At 43.7% G+C, this 18,078-nt stretch overlaps 1 protein-coding gene across 2 annotated transcripts in view; it reads right to left on the reverse strand.

The window, feature by feature from the left end:
- Positions 1 to 18,078, reverse strand: part of LOC124788028 (ankyrin repeat and BTB/POZ domain-containing protein 2) — a 644,871-nt gene that overhangs the window by 368,333 nt on the left and 258,460 nt on the right. The window lies entirely within an intron of this gene.

Raw genomic sequence — 18,078 nt, forward strand, 5'->3', positions numbered from 1 at the left:
GTCGTATAGAGGCTATTGTTTTCATGATTTGGCAAATTTATTTTAACTGTTCTTCCTGTTATATTCTTGGTATAAATGTCACTGCTGGTCGTCACTTGTAGCAGTTTTCATCTTTCGTTTTCTTCTAATCGCACTGAAGTCAGCAAAAAAAAAAGTAAAAAAAAAAAGTTCAGATGGCTCTGAGCACTATGGGACTTAACTTCTGAGGTCATCAGTCCCCTAGAACTCAGAACTACTTAAACCTATCTAACCTAAGGACATCACACACATTCATGCCCGAGGCAGCATTCGAACCTGCGACCGTAGCGGCTCCAGTCTGTAGCGCCTAGAACCGCTCGCCACTCTGGCCGACCAAAATCAAAGCACACTCTTATGTGTAAACAACCTCTAATATTGCGGAACTTACTACCGTTACATGAGTAAGAAAGTTCCAGAATCTGTTACAGACGTAAAGATGAAAAAGAAAGAAAAAATAGCATGTAGCCGGACGCGAAGCTACTTCCTTCGACTCCATAACTGCACGTTTCTCGCCACAAGACCAACGTGAACACTTACAACCCTGAACAATATTATTTTTGATCAGAGAATCTCCTAAATTCTTTTACCACCGACGGGTTATTAACTGACATTTCATTGTAACAAATCGTACGAGTTACTGATAAATCTTCAATGTGCCGTTATCCTAAAACGGCATACTGTCCTAACACAAGTTATAATACGGAAACAACGAAATACGATGAAATGTAATATGGCGTCTCCAAGGTACGGGCGAAAGACGTCTCGTGACCGATTTCCGAACACCAGCCCAACGCAATTGTAATGTCCTGATTTTAGTCACTTGTGTTAAAATTCACAAAAATTTTAGGTAACATATATAGAAATGTCTGTTTTAGAATCTCTAAGTGCATGAAAAAGCCATGTTTATTAATCAAAGATGATTTTAGCAAGAAAAATAAATGAGTTTCGAACGGTTTAGTCCGACTTAGCCCATGCCGTATGATGGCGGAGGATATTCAAAAACTCACGTGGCGCCATGCGCTGTAGCTTAAGACAGTTTTTTGTAGGCCAATTTGAGATTGTTTCCTGGCTTGATGGATCACAAGTGTTCTACATGAAACTGGTCAACTCGACTTCCAGTACACCACAGTGGCATACTGTAAACAGGTAAGGGTCACATCCTGTATGCATAACGTAGTAACCCATGGGTCGCACCGAGCAAGACCGTCAGCTGCGGTTGAGGACCCATGGCACGAACAGCCCGATCAGGATGCTCCCCCAGAGTCTCGACTGGATTTAAATCCGGGGAGTCTAATCGCCAGGGTAGTGCGGTAAAATCATCCTTGTGCTCTTCAAATCGTGGTCGTATACCACGAGCTGCGTGGCTCGTTGCGTTGTCCTGCTGGTAGATGCCATCATGGCGAGGAAAAACAAACTGATGTAGGGGCGGACATGATCTCCAAGGATGATGCATACTTGGGTTGATTCACTGTGCCATCCAGAATGTTTAAATCACCCACGGAATGCCACGAAACCATTCCCCGGACTATAATACTCCCTCCTCCGACAAGGAATCTTCCGACAATTGTTACTGAGTGTTTGCCATCTATCCGATGGAGCATCAAACGTGATTCATCTGAAAAGACCATCTCTCGCCAATGAACAGCAGTCAGCATGGTTGTATTAAATAGGTGCCTGAACGGTGACGTGGATACATTGTTAGAAGTCCCTTGGTTCATCTAGGTGACCAGTTGTACGTCTATCGGCCCGTACACACTTCCACAGCTGTCACTCGCCCCTGTCATCTATGGGCCGTGGTGCACCACAGTTACTCGCCGCTGGTTTTGGATAACATCATTTCTCCATGCACGGTATACTTCAACAACGGCAGCACGTAAACAGCTTACAGAGTCAGCAATTTCATATATGTTTCGACCTTTGGCCCGAGGGCCAATGATCATGCCCTTTTTGACGTCCGATAAATCGCTCCGTTTCCCCATTACGATTACGGCTGCGCCGTTTTCGCTGCATGATGACACCGAACATAGGCGGTGGCCACATTAATGTGACTGGACCGTCTATTTGTTGAAAAACTGAGCTGGCCATTTGTTTCTTTCTTGCTCACGTCGCTAACAGTCAGTTCAGCGTTCGATACTTAGTGGAAGAAAAGCTTTTCTTATGACTTGCTTATGCTTTTGTCAATGTCGCCAGTTTTCCGGCCCCTTGATGAACACCTTGGGGGGAGGGGGATCGAGGGCTGTGAAATAGAGATGGGCGAAGTCGTTCATCCTTGGGAACTAGATCACTGGTGATCGCTCTTTTTTGGGAACCGTTCATTTTTACTCGTTCACCGTTCATTGTGCTTGTTTCATGGTTCTTACGAAAAATTGAAGATTAGTTCAAATGGCTCTGAGCACTATGGGACTTAACAGCTATGGTCATCAGTCCCCTAGAACTTAGAACTACTTAAACCTAACTAACCTAATGACATCACACAACACCCAATCGTCACGAGGCAGAGAAAATCCCTGACCCCGCCGGGAATCGAACCCGGGAACCCGGGCGCGGGAAGCGAGAACGCTACCGTGAAGATTAGTAGCGTAGATGACTGAAGATGGAAGGCGCCAAGAGGAGGATTTGCCTCCCCCCTGGAGTACAGAATTTTTATTCATAACAGAATTCTCACACACTTGTAATTTTCGTGAGTCTGCAGAGCATCTCGTTTAGCCAACTGTAGCGTTATGTGGCTGATCGCAGCGAAATAATGTAAGGTGGCGCACGAAAAACCGGCCCCGAATACAGACTGCTCGCCAATTACGCACGATTTGTTGATCGATACGAGCAGAATAGATAAACAAGTAATAATTAGGCAGCGAAGAAATAACAAATAAGCTAATGCAAACAACTTCGAAACCACAGATGACGATTGGCAAGCGACGATCAGCAGTCTAGTAATCGGGGTCGATTTTTCGTTCGCCACCCTGTGCCACTGAAATAATATTGTAGGAGTTACCATATTCTCTTTACAAAATGTGACACCATACACCCGATTTCGAATCGCGGGTTTCATTCGGTTGTAAGTCGATCTGCCTTCCATAACAATGAACATGCTCTTTTACCTTGGAACAAGAAAAAGACGCAAAATGACCAATCGTGTGTACCGTGCCGACGTCCTTTTCATGTGTAATAACAAAGAATCTTGCCTTTATACAAGTATTTCTTCTGCTGTTTATCGAAATAGTGAAGTAAGCTGATACGCCGCTTTGTACCTGAGAAGACGCATGTATTACATACAACGTAATTTTTATGTAGTTTACGTAACTATAAAATACATTTTAATTACCGGTCGTGGACGCTGAATAGAATACGAAAAGAACCAGAAGTTCACAGTTCAAAAAAAGTTTGAAACAGATCTAGAATGGGAGTGCGAATCAAACGAAACGAACAACAACTCGATACTGAACTATGAGTAGTCGGCAGTGGAACTGCGATGAGTGGCCACGCGAAGAAGGACGAGTCCGGCCGAGCGAGACCGAGACCTAGACAGACGGGAACGGGACCGAGGCTGGAACGAGACCGGCCGACGTGCCGTTCGCGAACGAGACCGACCGTTTGCCGTTCCCAGGAACTGTAAGTAGAAAGCCGCGACCGAAGTGAACTATGAAACACCGTTCCTTTGAATTCATTCCTCGACCGTTCCATTCATCTTCGTGAACCGTTCCTTTGGACCCGTTAGTTCGCGAACGACCCATCTCTATTGTGAAATCCGGCGACAGCTTGTCATCGGATAAGGCTGCATCGACTCATACCTCATGGTGGACCACTATATCTCAGCCGTCGTGTCACATTTTGTAGCTGTATCCTATGGTGGAAAATACTGTTAGCATGGCGTGAAAATACTGTTGCAAGCTCAAATTGGTTCAAATGGCTCTTAGCACTATGGGACTTAACATCTCAAGTCATCAGTCCCCTAGACTTAGAGCTACTTAAACCTAACAAACCTAAGGACATCACACACATACATGCCCGAGGCACGATTCGAACATGCGACCGTAGCAGCAGCGCGGTTCCGGACTGAAGCAGCTAGAACCGCTTGGCCACAGCGGCCGGTCTGTTGCAAGCATTTCTTTAATTCGTAGCGGAGTACGTGCGACAGGGGCGAATTATCCACAATTATAAAGCGAACTACGACCAAAGTTAACATGTAAGTGTGAAATCAGTCCTCGTGATTTGATTGTATTTGAAATATGCAGATGACATAATCATGACAGCTTATGACAAAAATTCTATTAACGGTGGATTGTACTGAAATATATTAAAGTAGAAATGCAGATGGATTATTATGAATGAATTTGCAAATGGCACGTACCTGTTACGAATTCGAAAAAGAGAAAGGAGATGGGATACAATTAACAGACTCATCATCATCATCATCATCATCATTTAAGACTGATTGTGCCTTTCAGCGTTCAGTCTGGAGCATAGCCCCCCTTATAAAATTCCTCCATGATCCCCTATTCAGTGCTAACATTGGTGCCTCTTCTGATGTTAAACCTATTACTTCGAAATCATTCTTAACCGAATCCAAGTACCTTCTCCTTGGTCTGCCCCGACTCCTCCTACCCTCTACTGCTGAATCCATGAGTCTCTTGGGTAACCTTGCTTCTCCCATGCGTGTAACATGACCCCACCATCTAAGCCTGTTCGCCCTGACTGCTACATCTATAGAGTTCATTCCCAGGTTTTCTTTGATTTCCTCATTGTGGACACCCTCCTGCCATTGTTCCCATCTACTAGTACCTGCAATCATCCTAGCTACTTTCATATCCGTAACCTCAACCTTGTTGATAAGGTAACCTGAATCCACCCAGCTTCCGCTCCCATACAACAAAGTTGGTCGAAAGATTGAACGGTGCACAGATAACTTAGTCTTGGTACTGACTTCCTTCTTGCAGAAGAGAGTAGATCGTAGCTGAGAGCTCACTGCATTAGCTTTGCTACACCTCGCTTCCAGTTCTTTCACTATGTTGCCATCCTGTGAGAATATGCATCCTAAGTACTTGAAACCGTCCACCTGTTCTAACTCTGTTCCTCCTATTTGGCACTCAATCCATTTATATTTCTTTCCCACTGACATTACTTTCGTTTTGGAGATGCTAATCTTCATACCATAGTCCTTACATTTCTGATCTAGCTCTGAAATATTACTCTGCAAACTTTCAATCGAATCTGCCATCACAACTAAGTCATCCGCATATGCAAGACTGCTTATTTTGTGTTCACATATCTTAATCTCACCCAGCCAGTCTATTGTTTTCAACATATGATCCATAAATAATATGAACAACAGTGGAGACAGGTTGCAGCCTTGTCTTACCCCTGAAACTACTCTGAACCATGAACTCAGTTTACCATCAACTCTAACTGCTGCCTGACTATCTATGTAAAGACCTTTAATTGCTTGCAAAAGTTTGCCTCCTATTCCATAATCTCGTAGAACAGACAATAACTTCCTCCTAGGAACCCGGTCATATGCCTTTTCTAGATCTATAAAGCATAGATACAATTCCCTGTTCCACTCATAACACTTCTCCATTATTTGCCGTAAGCTAAAGATCTGGTCCTGACAACCTCTAAGAGGCCTAAACCCACACTGATTTCCATCCAATTGGTCCTCAACTAATACTCGCACTTTCCTTTCAACAATACCTGAGAAGATTTTACCCACAACGCTGATTAAAGAGATACCTCTGTAGTTGTTACAATCTTTTCTGTTTCCATGTTTAAAGACTGGTGTGATTACTGCTTTTGTCCAGTCTGATGGAACCTGTCCCGACTCCCAGGCCATTTCAATTATCCTGTGTAGCCATTTAAGACCTGACATTCCACTGTATTTGAAGAGTTCCGACTTAATTTCATCCACCCCAGCTGCTTTATTGCACTGCAATCTATTGACCATTTTCTCCACTTCCTCAAACGTGATCCTATTTCCATCATCATTCCTATCCCATTCTACCTCGAAATCTGAAACATTACTGATCGTATTTTCACCTACATTGAGCAATTCTTCAAAATATTACCTCCATCTGCCCAAGGCATCCACAGGATTCACCAGCAGTTTTCCCGACCTGTCCAAAATACTTGTCATTTCCTTCTTACCTCCCTTTCGAAGACTGCTAATTACACTCCAGAATGGTTTTCCAGCAGCTTGACCCAATGTCTCCAACCTGTTTCCAAAGTCTTCCCAAGATTTCTTCTTGGATGCTGCAATTATCTGTTTGGCTTTGTTTCTTTCTACAACATAACTTTCTCTGTCTACCTGAGTTCTAGTATGTAGCCATTTTTTATACGCCTTCTTTTTCCTTTTACAGGCTGCCTTGACTGTGTCATTCCACCAAGCTGTTTGCTTAATCCTACTTTTACACACTACTGTTCCAAGACATTCTTTAGCCACTTCTAGTACTGTGTCCCTGTACCTTGTCCATTACTTTTCCAATGACTGTAATTGACTACATTCAACTAACTGGTACCTTTCTGAGATCGCTGTTACGTACTTGTGCCTGATTTCCTTATCCTGAAGTTTCTCCACTCTTATCCTCCTACATATGGACCTGACCTCCTGCACTTTCGGCCTCGCAATCCCAATTTCACTGCAGATTAAATAATGATCAGTGTCATCAAAGAATCCCCTAAATACACGTGCGTCCCTCACAGCCTTCCTGAATTCCTGATCTGTTATTATAGTCAATGACAGATCTGGTTCCCCTGCTTTCCCACGTATACCAGATTAACAGACTCATAAGGAAAAACATAGTGACATCAAAGAAGTGTTTTTATAATCTGTGGTGTGTTTCAGAACGGCTGTCGATGCAGCTTTGTTTAAGTTGAGCCAACAGCGTAGCGCAAAATATATGACTTACACACAGCGGCAATTCACCCTCTTAACTCCGTTGTATAGTTTCTTTCTCTACTTTCAAATGATCCGCCATGCCATATCCATGTCTACCATCAGCTTACCTATATTCCGGAATCCACCATACGGAGCGTGGCGGAGGGTAGTCCGTACCTCTATTAGTCATTTCCTTTCCTGTTCCAGTTACAAATAGAGTGATAGAAAACGACTATCTATATGCCTCCGTATGAAGTCCAATTTCCCGAATCTTATCTTCATGATCCATACATGCAGCGTATGTTGGAGGCTGTAAAATCGTACTGCGGTCTTCAAATGCTGGTTTTCTAAATTTTCTCAATAGTGTTCCTCGAAAAGAATGTCGCCTTCCCTCCAGGTATTTTGAATTTGTCCGTGACATTTGAGTTCCCAAAGCATGTCCATAAAACTTGCAGCCTACCTCTGAATTGCTCGATGTCTTCCTTTAATCCGAACTAGCACGGATCCCAAACACTCGAGCAGTACTCAAGAATAGCTCGAGTAGCATCCTATATGCGGTCTCCTTTACAGATAAACCACACTTTCGTAGAGTTCTCCCAATAAACCTATGTCGGCCATTTGCCTTCCCTAACACAAACCTCACATGCTCCTTCCATTTCATATCGCTTTGCAACGTTACGTCCAGATATTCAAACTAAGTGGCCTTATCAAGCAGGACGCTACTAATGCTATTCCCGGACATTTACTAGTTTTTTCGTACTCATCCGTATCAACTTAGGTTTTTCTACATTTAGAGCTAGCTCCCATTCATTACATCAACTAACAATGTTGTCTACGTTATCTTGTATCTTCCTAGTCACCCAGCTTTGACACCTTACCGCACACCACAGCATCATTAGCAAACAACCGCAGATTGCTACTCATCATGTCCGCCAAAACATGTATAAAGAGAATAATACCGGTCCTATTATACTTCCCTGGGGCTCTCCTGATGGTACCTCTTTCAACCATGTTTACTGAAATATTAGCATCTCCGGACGTATTTCCTTCCTTTTTACAACCAATAACTTTATACACCCTCTTACTAGTTTTATCGGAACGTCATTATTTTCAATATTAGCTATCTGTGGCGTCAAGTCATCTCTTGACGTATACGAATATTTAAAGAATTTCTGAATTCTTTTACAATTTCCTGACTGATATTAGATACTGCGTCATCTTGAAAGATTAAATGCGATTTCTACCACACTCTCTTTTCCCCTTCAGTCGCATGTCGTTTCTTTTATCATATCTTCTCAAATGTTATCGAAGACATTTCTGAAGTGTCTTGTTTAATTCCTCATATTCCTATTATATCTATTTTCACTTTCGTCTTCCCTTTAACAGCTGCGTTGTTCTATATGAGATTTTCTTTTCTTTTGCTTTCTTCATAACTACAATGTCTTTTATCGTTTCATAAGTAACACTGCAACAGATCATTTCTCTGTGCACGTGTATCTTTATTTTCTAAGCTGATTACCTTTTGCTTAATTTATTCAACAGTTAAAAAACAGAAGGCTGTATCATAACGTGAAGAGCGTCCTAAAAAGATAACAGTGGTTGAGTACATCGAAAAAATGTAGATAATGGTACTGAACGGTGTGTGTGAAACAACCAGTGATCTCTAGAAACAGCAAACGCCATACGCATACAAGACGAAAGCTTACGGAACGCTTTACATGAGGAAGTACATATGAGTAGGCTTTGTCCATTTGTTGAATGCTGTCCAAAAGCAAATGCAGAAAAGTATTCTTTACCAGTGGCCGTTATTTACTTATATATTTTTAAGAATCCAGCTAAGTTTCTATGGCGATTTGATGTTAAAGATGAGACGTGCGTCCTGCATTTTACGGCAGGAACGAAACAGCAGTCAAAGCAAAGAGAGGAAGCGTGTGTCAATCCTGAACCAAAATATTCAAATTCTGTTACAGCTGCTAGACAAGTTACGACCACCTTTACTGGGACATTAGAACCGTTATTCTTATTGAGAACTTAAGGGAAACAAAAGACGAAAACAATAACCGACATATACCAAGCATGCCTCTACTCCAGCAGGGACGAAAAATATTGCAAGAGGAACTATTGTTTTGATTTGTTGTTATATATATTTCACACTTCTTGCCGCAGTGGCTACACCGGTTCCCGTGAGATCACCGAAGTTAAGCGCTGTCGGGCGTGGTCGGCACTTGGATGGGTGACCATCCAGGCCGCCATGCGCTGTTGCCATTTTTCGGGGTGCACTCAGCCTCGTGATGCCAATTGAGGAGCTACTCGACCGATTAGTAGCGACTTCGGTCAAGAATACCATCCTAACGACCGGAAGAACGGAGTGCTGACCCCATGCTCCTACTATCCGCATCCTCCACTGAGGATGACACGGCGGTCGGGTGGTCCCGGTAGGCCACTCGTGGCCTGAAGACGGAGATATTTCACACTTGACAGAAAAACTTAAACATGATTTTAAATTAAAACTCTGACATTCCATGTTGCACATTTCGTTTGAACACCACGCCCGGGTTCCCGGGTTCGATTCCCGGCGGGTCAGGGATTTTCTCTGCCTCGTGATGACTGGGTGTTGTTTGATGTCCTTAGGTTAGTTAGGTTTAAGTAGTTCTAAGTTCTAGGGGACTGATGACCATAGCTGTTAAGTCCCATAGTGCTCAGAGCCAGCCAGCCAGTCTTTTGAACAACAGCTTCAACTTGTTGTTTTTTGTTGTTGTGGTCTTCAGTCCTGAGACTGGTTTGATGCAACTCTCCATGATACTCTATCCTGTGCAAGTTTCTTCATCTCCCAGTACCTACTGCAGCCTACATCCTTCTGAATCTGCTTAGTGTATTCATCTCTTGGTCTCCCTCTACGATTTTTACCCTCCACGCTGCCCTCTAGTACCAAATTGGTGATCCCTTGATGCCTCAGAACATGTCCTACCAACCGATCCCTTCTTCTAGTCGAGTTGTGCCACAAACTCCTTCAACTTATATTGTTGGAAACAAATCACATTCAGATAGGGCACCTGCATAACGTCACAGCCTGCAAGAAACTTGATAATGCTCGTGTAAGTACGTTGTGCCACTCTATCTGAAGTCGTTCGAAACTGTTACGATAATAGATGCGGTTCTTCCAATCATATTTTACGGCTGTGAAGTCTAGCTCAAGACCGGAGATTCACATCCCGTGACGCTCCAAAACTAATTAAACGAGGCCCTCAAAATCATTATAGATGCTTCCTCGCTAAAGTCAAAGGTACTTATCAGGCAAAAGTTGAACATCTCCCCACATCACTTCATCACTCAAAACTCCACCTTCTACACAACGCCGTACCCAGCGAGAGGCAGCCCTTCCCTTCCTGCGACCTTTGAACTGACTTACCCGGCAAGTAATACGGGGACCTATAGTTTACCTGGAACTTCGAGTCATTGCTAGAGATTAACAGTACATAAGCGACTGAAAAAAAAAAAAAATCTGTTGGACTGACTGTGTATCGAATCCCGAACCCTTATATTTATACTCTTGCACTTCCTCTAATAATTTTCGGGTGGGCAGCCGTATTCTGTCGAATTTTTGCCACGATATTCCGACCCACTGACATCTGGTCGTCTTCAGATGAGTAGACAACTACTGGAGAGCCCAGGTGCATTCACAGTATTTATGCCGAATCTCGCGCATGGAAATGTGCTGGCGTCTTTCGGCGCATGCGTCACGTGATGACATGGGCGGAGCACCCGAGATGTGTGTGCTGCCCTCGGTGGTGGAAGTGAGAAACGATCTGATCACTGAGTATCGAATGACCCCGTCGATTCCGCTGTGAGTGGATAATTTTAATATTATAGGATTCCAGTATCAAGAAAAACTGCTACTCTTCTGAACGACAGTAAACAAATTATCAAGAGGCTGAGACCACATAATGCAGTAATACTAAAGATATACGGTCTTCCCAGATTCACAAGGATGGTTATCCACTACGTTTAATAGTGAGTAATATTGTTGCCTCAACCTATTCTACTGCAAAACATCTGGCCTCTCTGCTCAAGCCGTATGCGCGTTAAGTGTTGCCACCATGTACGTAATTCTGTGGACTTTGTCAACCGCTTGAAGCTCGGATTTACTAGTTAGGTTTGATGTTGTCTCACTTTTTCCCAAAGTGCCTTTAATGGTCTCGTTACATCTTATTGGTAACTTGTTCAGCACTGACTTCACGGCCTTATTTGAACATACTCTCTCCTCAAGCTACTTCTTGTTAAATAACGAATTCTTTGAACAAACAGACGGTGTCGCCATGGAGAGCCCTTCGTCCCCTGCGGTGGCCCACTTTTTTTTTTTTATAGAGGACTTTGAGGAGAAAGCACTTGACTCTGCTGCTTTAAAGCCCACGGTTTTCTCGCGCGTTATGTAGATGATACTTTTGTTGTAAGGCCTCATGGCACACAAGAACTGGAGAAATGCCTTTGTAACTTAAAGTCATTAAACGAAAACATCAAGTTTACAATGGAGACTGAGGAAGGTAGGACTTCGTCCTTTCTAGACGTGCTAATACGCCCTGAGACTGATGGGTCCTTGGGAGATTTTGTGTACAGAGAACCCACGCACACAGATCTGTGTCTACAGGCGTCTAGCTGCCATCACTCCACAGAAACCGCCGGTGTTCTTAGTACCTTAAAACCTCGGGCGCACGTAATATCGGACGGTGAAAAGCTCCAAGTAGAATTAGAACACTTGGAGACGGTTGTTAAAGAGAATGGCTACACTTCGCGCCAAATATGGGAGGCCATGCATAGCTGTAATAACAAGAAGCAACGCAATCAGGACGTTTACGACGACTATAAATCAACCGCGTTCTTTCCATGCCGAGAATGTGTGTTCTAAAATAAGTAGAGCGATCAACCGGTTTCGGTCTTGGACCATATTCATGGATGAAGGGTTAAAATGGTTTAAGCCACCATATTGCATTAGTGATTATTTAGAATGTGTCGTGCACGCCATGAATGTAAGTAATGACTAATGCAATATGGTGATTTATACCATTTTAGTCCCTCACCCGGAAGATGGTCCAAGACCGAAACCGACAGATGTTTGGGAGTAAAACAAAAACAGCTGATGGTTCAAATATGTATTTTATTGAAAATCAAGGTTATCTTCCACCCATCAGCGAAGAGCTTGGCCCTGGCTGTATCTGTTAAAGACGACTTAGAATTGAAAAAAGTCTTGAGCAAACGAACTGTCCAGGAGCGTCGTATAGAACACGGAAGATACACTCCTCTTCGGGAACCGTTAAAATCAGCGGTAGCAGAACACTGTATTTCCATGCGACACTGCACGGATTTCCAGTTTTTGGAATTCAGTAATCAAAGAATCGGTGGAAACACGTCTTGCCGATAATGTTATAAATCGTGACATGGGCTTTCAACTAGATAAAAATTGGAATCCTATAATTAAAATTATCCAGTCACAGCGGAATCGACGGGGTCATTCGATACTCAGCGACTAGATCATATGTCATTTCACCGCGGGCATCACATAGAAATCGGCTGTTCCCGCGCATGTCATCACCTGACGCATGCGGCGAAAGACACCAGCACACTTCGCAAGCCCGAGATTCCTCATAAATACTTCATAAGTTGTATGCTCACCTGAAGATGTCAGGACGTCTCTGGGCTGAAATATCGTGACAGAATGTTTACAGCATCCGGCTACACACCAGAAAATTATTAGAAGCAGAAATACGCCTGGAAAATTTCAGAAGTTACACTCTTTTATTCAGCTTTTTTCTTTTTTTTCCTTATTGAATTATCAAGCCACAGCTCGGAGTGCAAGAAATTAATGCATGATGATTTTAATTAATGTCTAGTCAGAAGTAGCAATACGGAAAATGTATTTCCTGTCTTTTCGTTTTCTAACAGGGAGCGAGGTGGGACACGCAGGGCTATAGACAGGTACATCCAGGGTTTCAGCAGGCGACTGCACAAATATTACAAGACATAAAGAAAACAGGCATGCATCAGTGAATTGAGCAATGGTCCAAGTTTTTAACTCACTCTACAAGTGTTCAATATGGGCAACGTTTGTGACAATACGTGCGTGGCATCTGTGACACAAATTGTCTGGGAAGACGCGACAGCAACCCGCTTTGCAAATCTGTTCACCGAGTTGCCTACCTGCAGGCGCGAACTAATTCGACACGACAATACGGAGCAGCGTGGAGCAGAGCGTTCACAGAAACGGTTGAAGACAGAGCAATCTAGCTGTGTAAGTCGTAACTGTAAGAATTCTACAAATCATTAACATGCTTCGCTTTGCCGGTGGGACACTGATACGTAGCAATAACGTACAGCAAATTCGCACTGGTTCTCTGATAACATATCGTAGGACACATACGTTCCATTGGTGGCGTAAGCGTTAACAGGATACATTAAAAACATGTGTATGTATTTGTTCTACCCCAGTACACTACCCTCTAGGGGGAATGGTCTACAAAAACGTAAGCAACATCGGATGTGTCCCAAGGAAACACAATAGGAACTCCCGATCTTCTCATTACACACAAACTATTTATCAGATTTGATCAGTGGTATTTAAAATTGTCTGCTGATTATGCTGTCGTCCACAGCAGTACACTGAGCGATGCTAAGGAATTTCAGTGAGACTTTAACAAAATTTCCGCTTGGTGTAATGAATGGCAGATCTCTCTTTAAATGTGGGCAAATGCCACGTCATGACTGCAACAAATAGAAATAACGCAATAGTATACCATTTGAATTTTGTTGGTGTACACGCTGAGCACGTCAAATCGTGTAAGCGTTTAGGCGTAATACAGAGAAATGAAATGAGACACATAGCATCAGTGTCATGGTACGGCAGACGAACGACTTGTACTTGTTCGAAGGGTTCCGAGAAAGCGCAGTGCATTTTTGAAAGAAATCGTATACGAGACACTAGTATGACAAATTCCGGAATATTGTCCCAGAGTTTGGTGTCTTTATCAAGTAGCCATGACAACAGACATCGCGAGAATTGCGAGACGCACTGCTAGGATCGTAGCAGGTCGGTACAGTTTATACGAAAGTGTAACAGAAATGCTCAGGGAATTAAATGAAAACCCTTGGAAAAAAGGTAACTTACTTCTCGCGGTACATTCTTGCGTAGATTTAGAAAACCTGTATTCCGAGAAACTATGCGACAGTTATGCTGCTGGCATCGCGTATATCGCTTGCGTCGCCTACCCACACTCGATACTTACTGACAATACTAGGTTGTCAAACCTTCAATATATTGAAGTGACCTCCAAGTATCAATAATACTGACAAAAACTTCAGTTGACAACGTGGTTTTACTATGTTAAAACGTCGAACACCCAAAAGAAAGCGTGCGTTGCAATTACATTGGATGTAGCTAGCAAGCAACAGAAAACGACTAAAATAAGGAAATGAATCCGAGAATGGTTGAAAAAATGGAGCGAGTGGCCACGTGTTAATTCACTGATTGAAATCAGAACCACGGACCAGGAAGATTCCGCAAATAGTTTTCCAACGAGTCCTGTACTGTATAGCAAGTTATTAATGTCGATACGAGATAAAATAGAGGATCAAAATACGTTACTGAGAGAGGCAATCGCAGTCGACGAGATATTAGGGGTAACTTTGAGATTTCTGACGACAGGCAGGTAATTCTAACGCTCAAAGTTTGGTACTGTAATACCAGCAAAACAAATTAGTAAAATTCTTTGGAGCAAACATATCTGTCTGGCAAGAACATGTTCAAAAAGTTAATGTAAACTTTTTCTTTTTTTTTACCTTTTGTGATAACTTGGTGAAACTGACGTGCATTTCGCAGACCTCTTCCAAGTCATTGCAGATATACTTGTATGACGTATATTTCGAAGTGGAAGTGTTTCTGTGACTGCTATGTAATTCACCACCCTATACTTTATTTTCAAATTAATAAAGTGATCAGGCCCATAGAGCACCCTTCGTTAACTGTCCTAAAGTGGTTTATACAATCATTAGAAGACTACTTGAAAAATTTAATCTGAGGAACGATTTGCACAAAAGCAAATTGTAAACATAAATAGTGCATACTGACGCCGTTTGGCTGGTTCACGAAGCTCTGACATATCCGAACGGAGAAGACGGTCAAACCGTGAGTACTTGACCTCACACGTTCAGTATACATTGACACAGTGAGATTATTTTGGCAACCATCAATACTGCTCATCGTTATTTCTAGAATTTACAGTACGTCAATATACGTCATCAGACGTCAAAATATTGACGATTTGACAATATTATTGAACGTGTGAGGGTCCCTTTAGGAATCATAAAACAGCACAAGAGAGATCATGGCGTCTGTAGAGTAATTTTCCCAAGATCAATATGCGAATGAAATAGGACAGAAACTCAACGATATTGGTATTAAGTTATACAGTTGCTTGCGGAAAATACACTGAGGACGAAGGTCACGGGATCCCTCCTACCATCGTGTCAGACCTCCTTTAACCCGGTGTAGTACAGCCCCTCGACGTGGCATGGAGTCAACAAGTCGTTGGAAGTCCCTTGCAGAAATATTGAGCCATGCAGTCTCTATAGCCATCCATAATTGCGAAAGGTTGCCGGTGGACGATTTATGCATTAACTGATCTCTCGATTATGCCCCACAAATGTTCGATGGGATTCATGTCAGATGATCTCGATGGCCAAATCATTCGCTCGAATTGTCGAGAACGTTATTCGAACCACCTGCGAACTATTTTGGCCCAGTACCATGTCGCATTGACATCCATAAAAATTCCAGTGTTGCTTGGGAGCATGAAGTCCATGAATAGCTGCAAATGATCTCCAAGTAGTTGAACATAACCATTTCCAGTCAATGGTCGGTTTAATCCATTCCAATCAAACACAGCCCATACCATTATGAAGCCACCACCAGCTTGCAGTGTGCGTTTTTGACAACTTGGGCCCATGGCATTGTGGGTTCTGCACCACGCTGGAGCCCTATCATCAGCTCTTACTAGCTGGTATCGGAACTCATCTGACCAGGCGACGGTTTTCCAGTCGTCTAGGATCCAACCGATATCTAGGATCCAACCGATATGGCCACGAACCCAGGAGAGGTGCTGCAGGCGATATCGTGCTGTTAGCAAAGGCAATCGCGTCGGTCGTCTGCTGCCATAGCTCATTCACTCCAGTTCACGCCGCACTGTCCTGACGGATACGTTCATCGTTGATTTCTGCGGTTATTTCACGCTGTTGCTTGTCTGTTAGCACTGACAGCTTCATGCAAACGCTGCTGCTCTCGGTCGTTAAATGAAGGCCGTCAGCCAATGTGTTGCTCGTGGTGAGAGGTAATTCCCGAAATATGCTACTCTCGACACACTCTTAACACCGCGTTGAATTTCCTAAGGATTTCCGAAATGAAGGGTCACGCGCGTCTAGCTACAATTACGAGTTCGCGTTCTGAGTCTCTTAATTCCCGTCGTGCAGCCATAACCACGTCGGAAACCTTTTCACATAATCACCTCAGTACAAATAACAGCTGCGCCATTGTACTGGGGTTTTATATCTACTGTACACGATAGCACCGCCTACTATGTACACTACTGGCCACTAAAATTGCTACACCAAGAAGAAATACAGATGATAAACGGGTATTCATTGGACAAATATATTACACTAGAACTGACATGAGATTACATTTTCACGCAGTTTAGGTGCATAGATGCTGGGAAATCAGTACCCAAAACAACCACCTCTGACAGTAATAACGGCCTCGATACGCCTGGGCATTGAGCCAAACAGAGCTTGGATGGCGTGTACAGGTACAGCTGCCCATGCAGCTTCAACACCACAGTTCATCAAGAGTACTGACTCGTATTGCGACGAGCCAGTTGCTCGGCCACCATTGAATTGACCAGACGTTTTCAGTTGGTGAGAGATCTGGAGAATATGCTGGCCAGGGCAGCAGTCGAACATTTTCTGTATTCAGAAAGGCCCGTACAGGACCTGCAACATGAAGGGTAGAGCCACGGGTTGTAACATCTGAAATTTAACGTCCACTGTTCAAAGTGCCGTCAATGCGAACAAGAGGTGACCGAGACGTGTAACCAGTGGCACCCCATACCATCATGCCGGGTGATAACGACAGTATGGCGATGACGAATACACGCTTCCAATGTGCGTTCACCGCGATGTCGCGAAACACGGATGTGACCATCATGATGCTGTAAACAAAGACGCGATTCACCCGAAAAAATGACGTTTTGCCATTCGTGCACCCAGGTTCGTCGTCGAGTACACCATCGCAAGCCCTCTGTCTGTGATGCAGCGTCAAGGGTAACCGCAGCCATGGTCTCCGAGCTGATAGTCCATGCTGCTGCAAACATCGTCGAACTGTTCGTGCAGATGGTTGTTGTCTTGCAAGCGTCCCCATGTGTTGACTCAGGGATCGAGACGTGGCTGTTACGATCCGTTACAGCCATGCGGATAAGATGCCTATCATCTGGACTGTTAGTGATACGAGGCCGTTGGGATCCAGCACGGCGTTCCGTATTATCCTCCTGAACCCATCGATTCCATATTATGCTAACAGTCATCGGATCTCGACCAACGCGAGCAGCAATGTCTCGATACGATAAACCGCAATCGCGATAGGTCACAATCCGACCTTTATCAAAGTCAGGAACGTGATGGTACGCGTTTCTCCTCGTTACACGAGGCATCACAACAACGTTTCACCAGGCAACGCCGGTCAACTGCTGTTTGTATATGAGAAATCGGTTTTGGAAACTTTCCTCATGTCAGCACGTTATAGGTGTCGCCACCGGTGCCAACCTTGTGGGAATGCTCTGAAAAGCTAATCATTTGCATATCACAGCATCTTCTTCCTGTCGGTTAAATTTCGCGTCTGTAGCACGTCGTCTTCGTGGTGAAGCAATTTTAATGGCCAGTAGTGTATGTGCATATCGCTATGCAGTAACTGTCTTCACCTCAAGGCAGGTTAACAAGTGACTGTGCCTTTACTTCGAAACCTGCTAGATGGGACAGAAGGCAGGAAAGGAATGTAACTGATTTTCAAAGTTACACGGGCACGAGCCCCAAACATGTCGTCTCCCCAGAACGCTGGGTTGTCACGAGCGGAATGTCTGCGGAACTGCAGCTACGCG

Source organism: Schistocerca piceifrons, chromosome 3 (assembly GCF_021461385.2).
Source record: "Schistocerca piceifrons isolate TAMUIC-IGC-003096 chromosome 3, iqSchPice1.1, whole genome shotgun sequence".
NCBI classification, from domain to species: Eukaryota; Metazoa; Arthropoda; class Insecta; order Orthoptera; family Acrididae; genus Schistocerca; species Schistocerca piceifrons.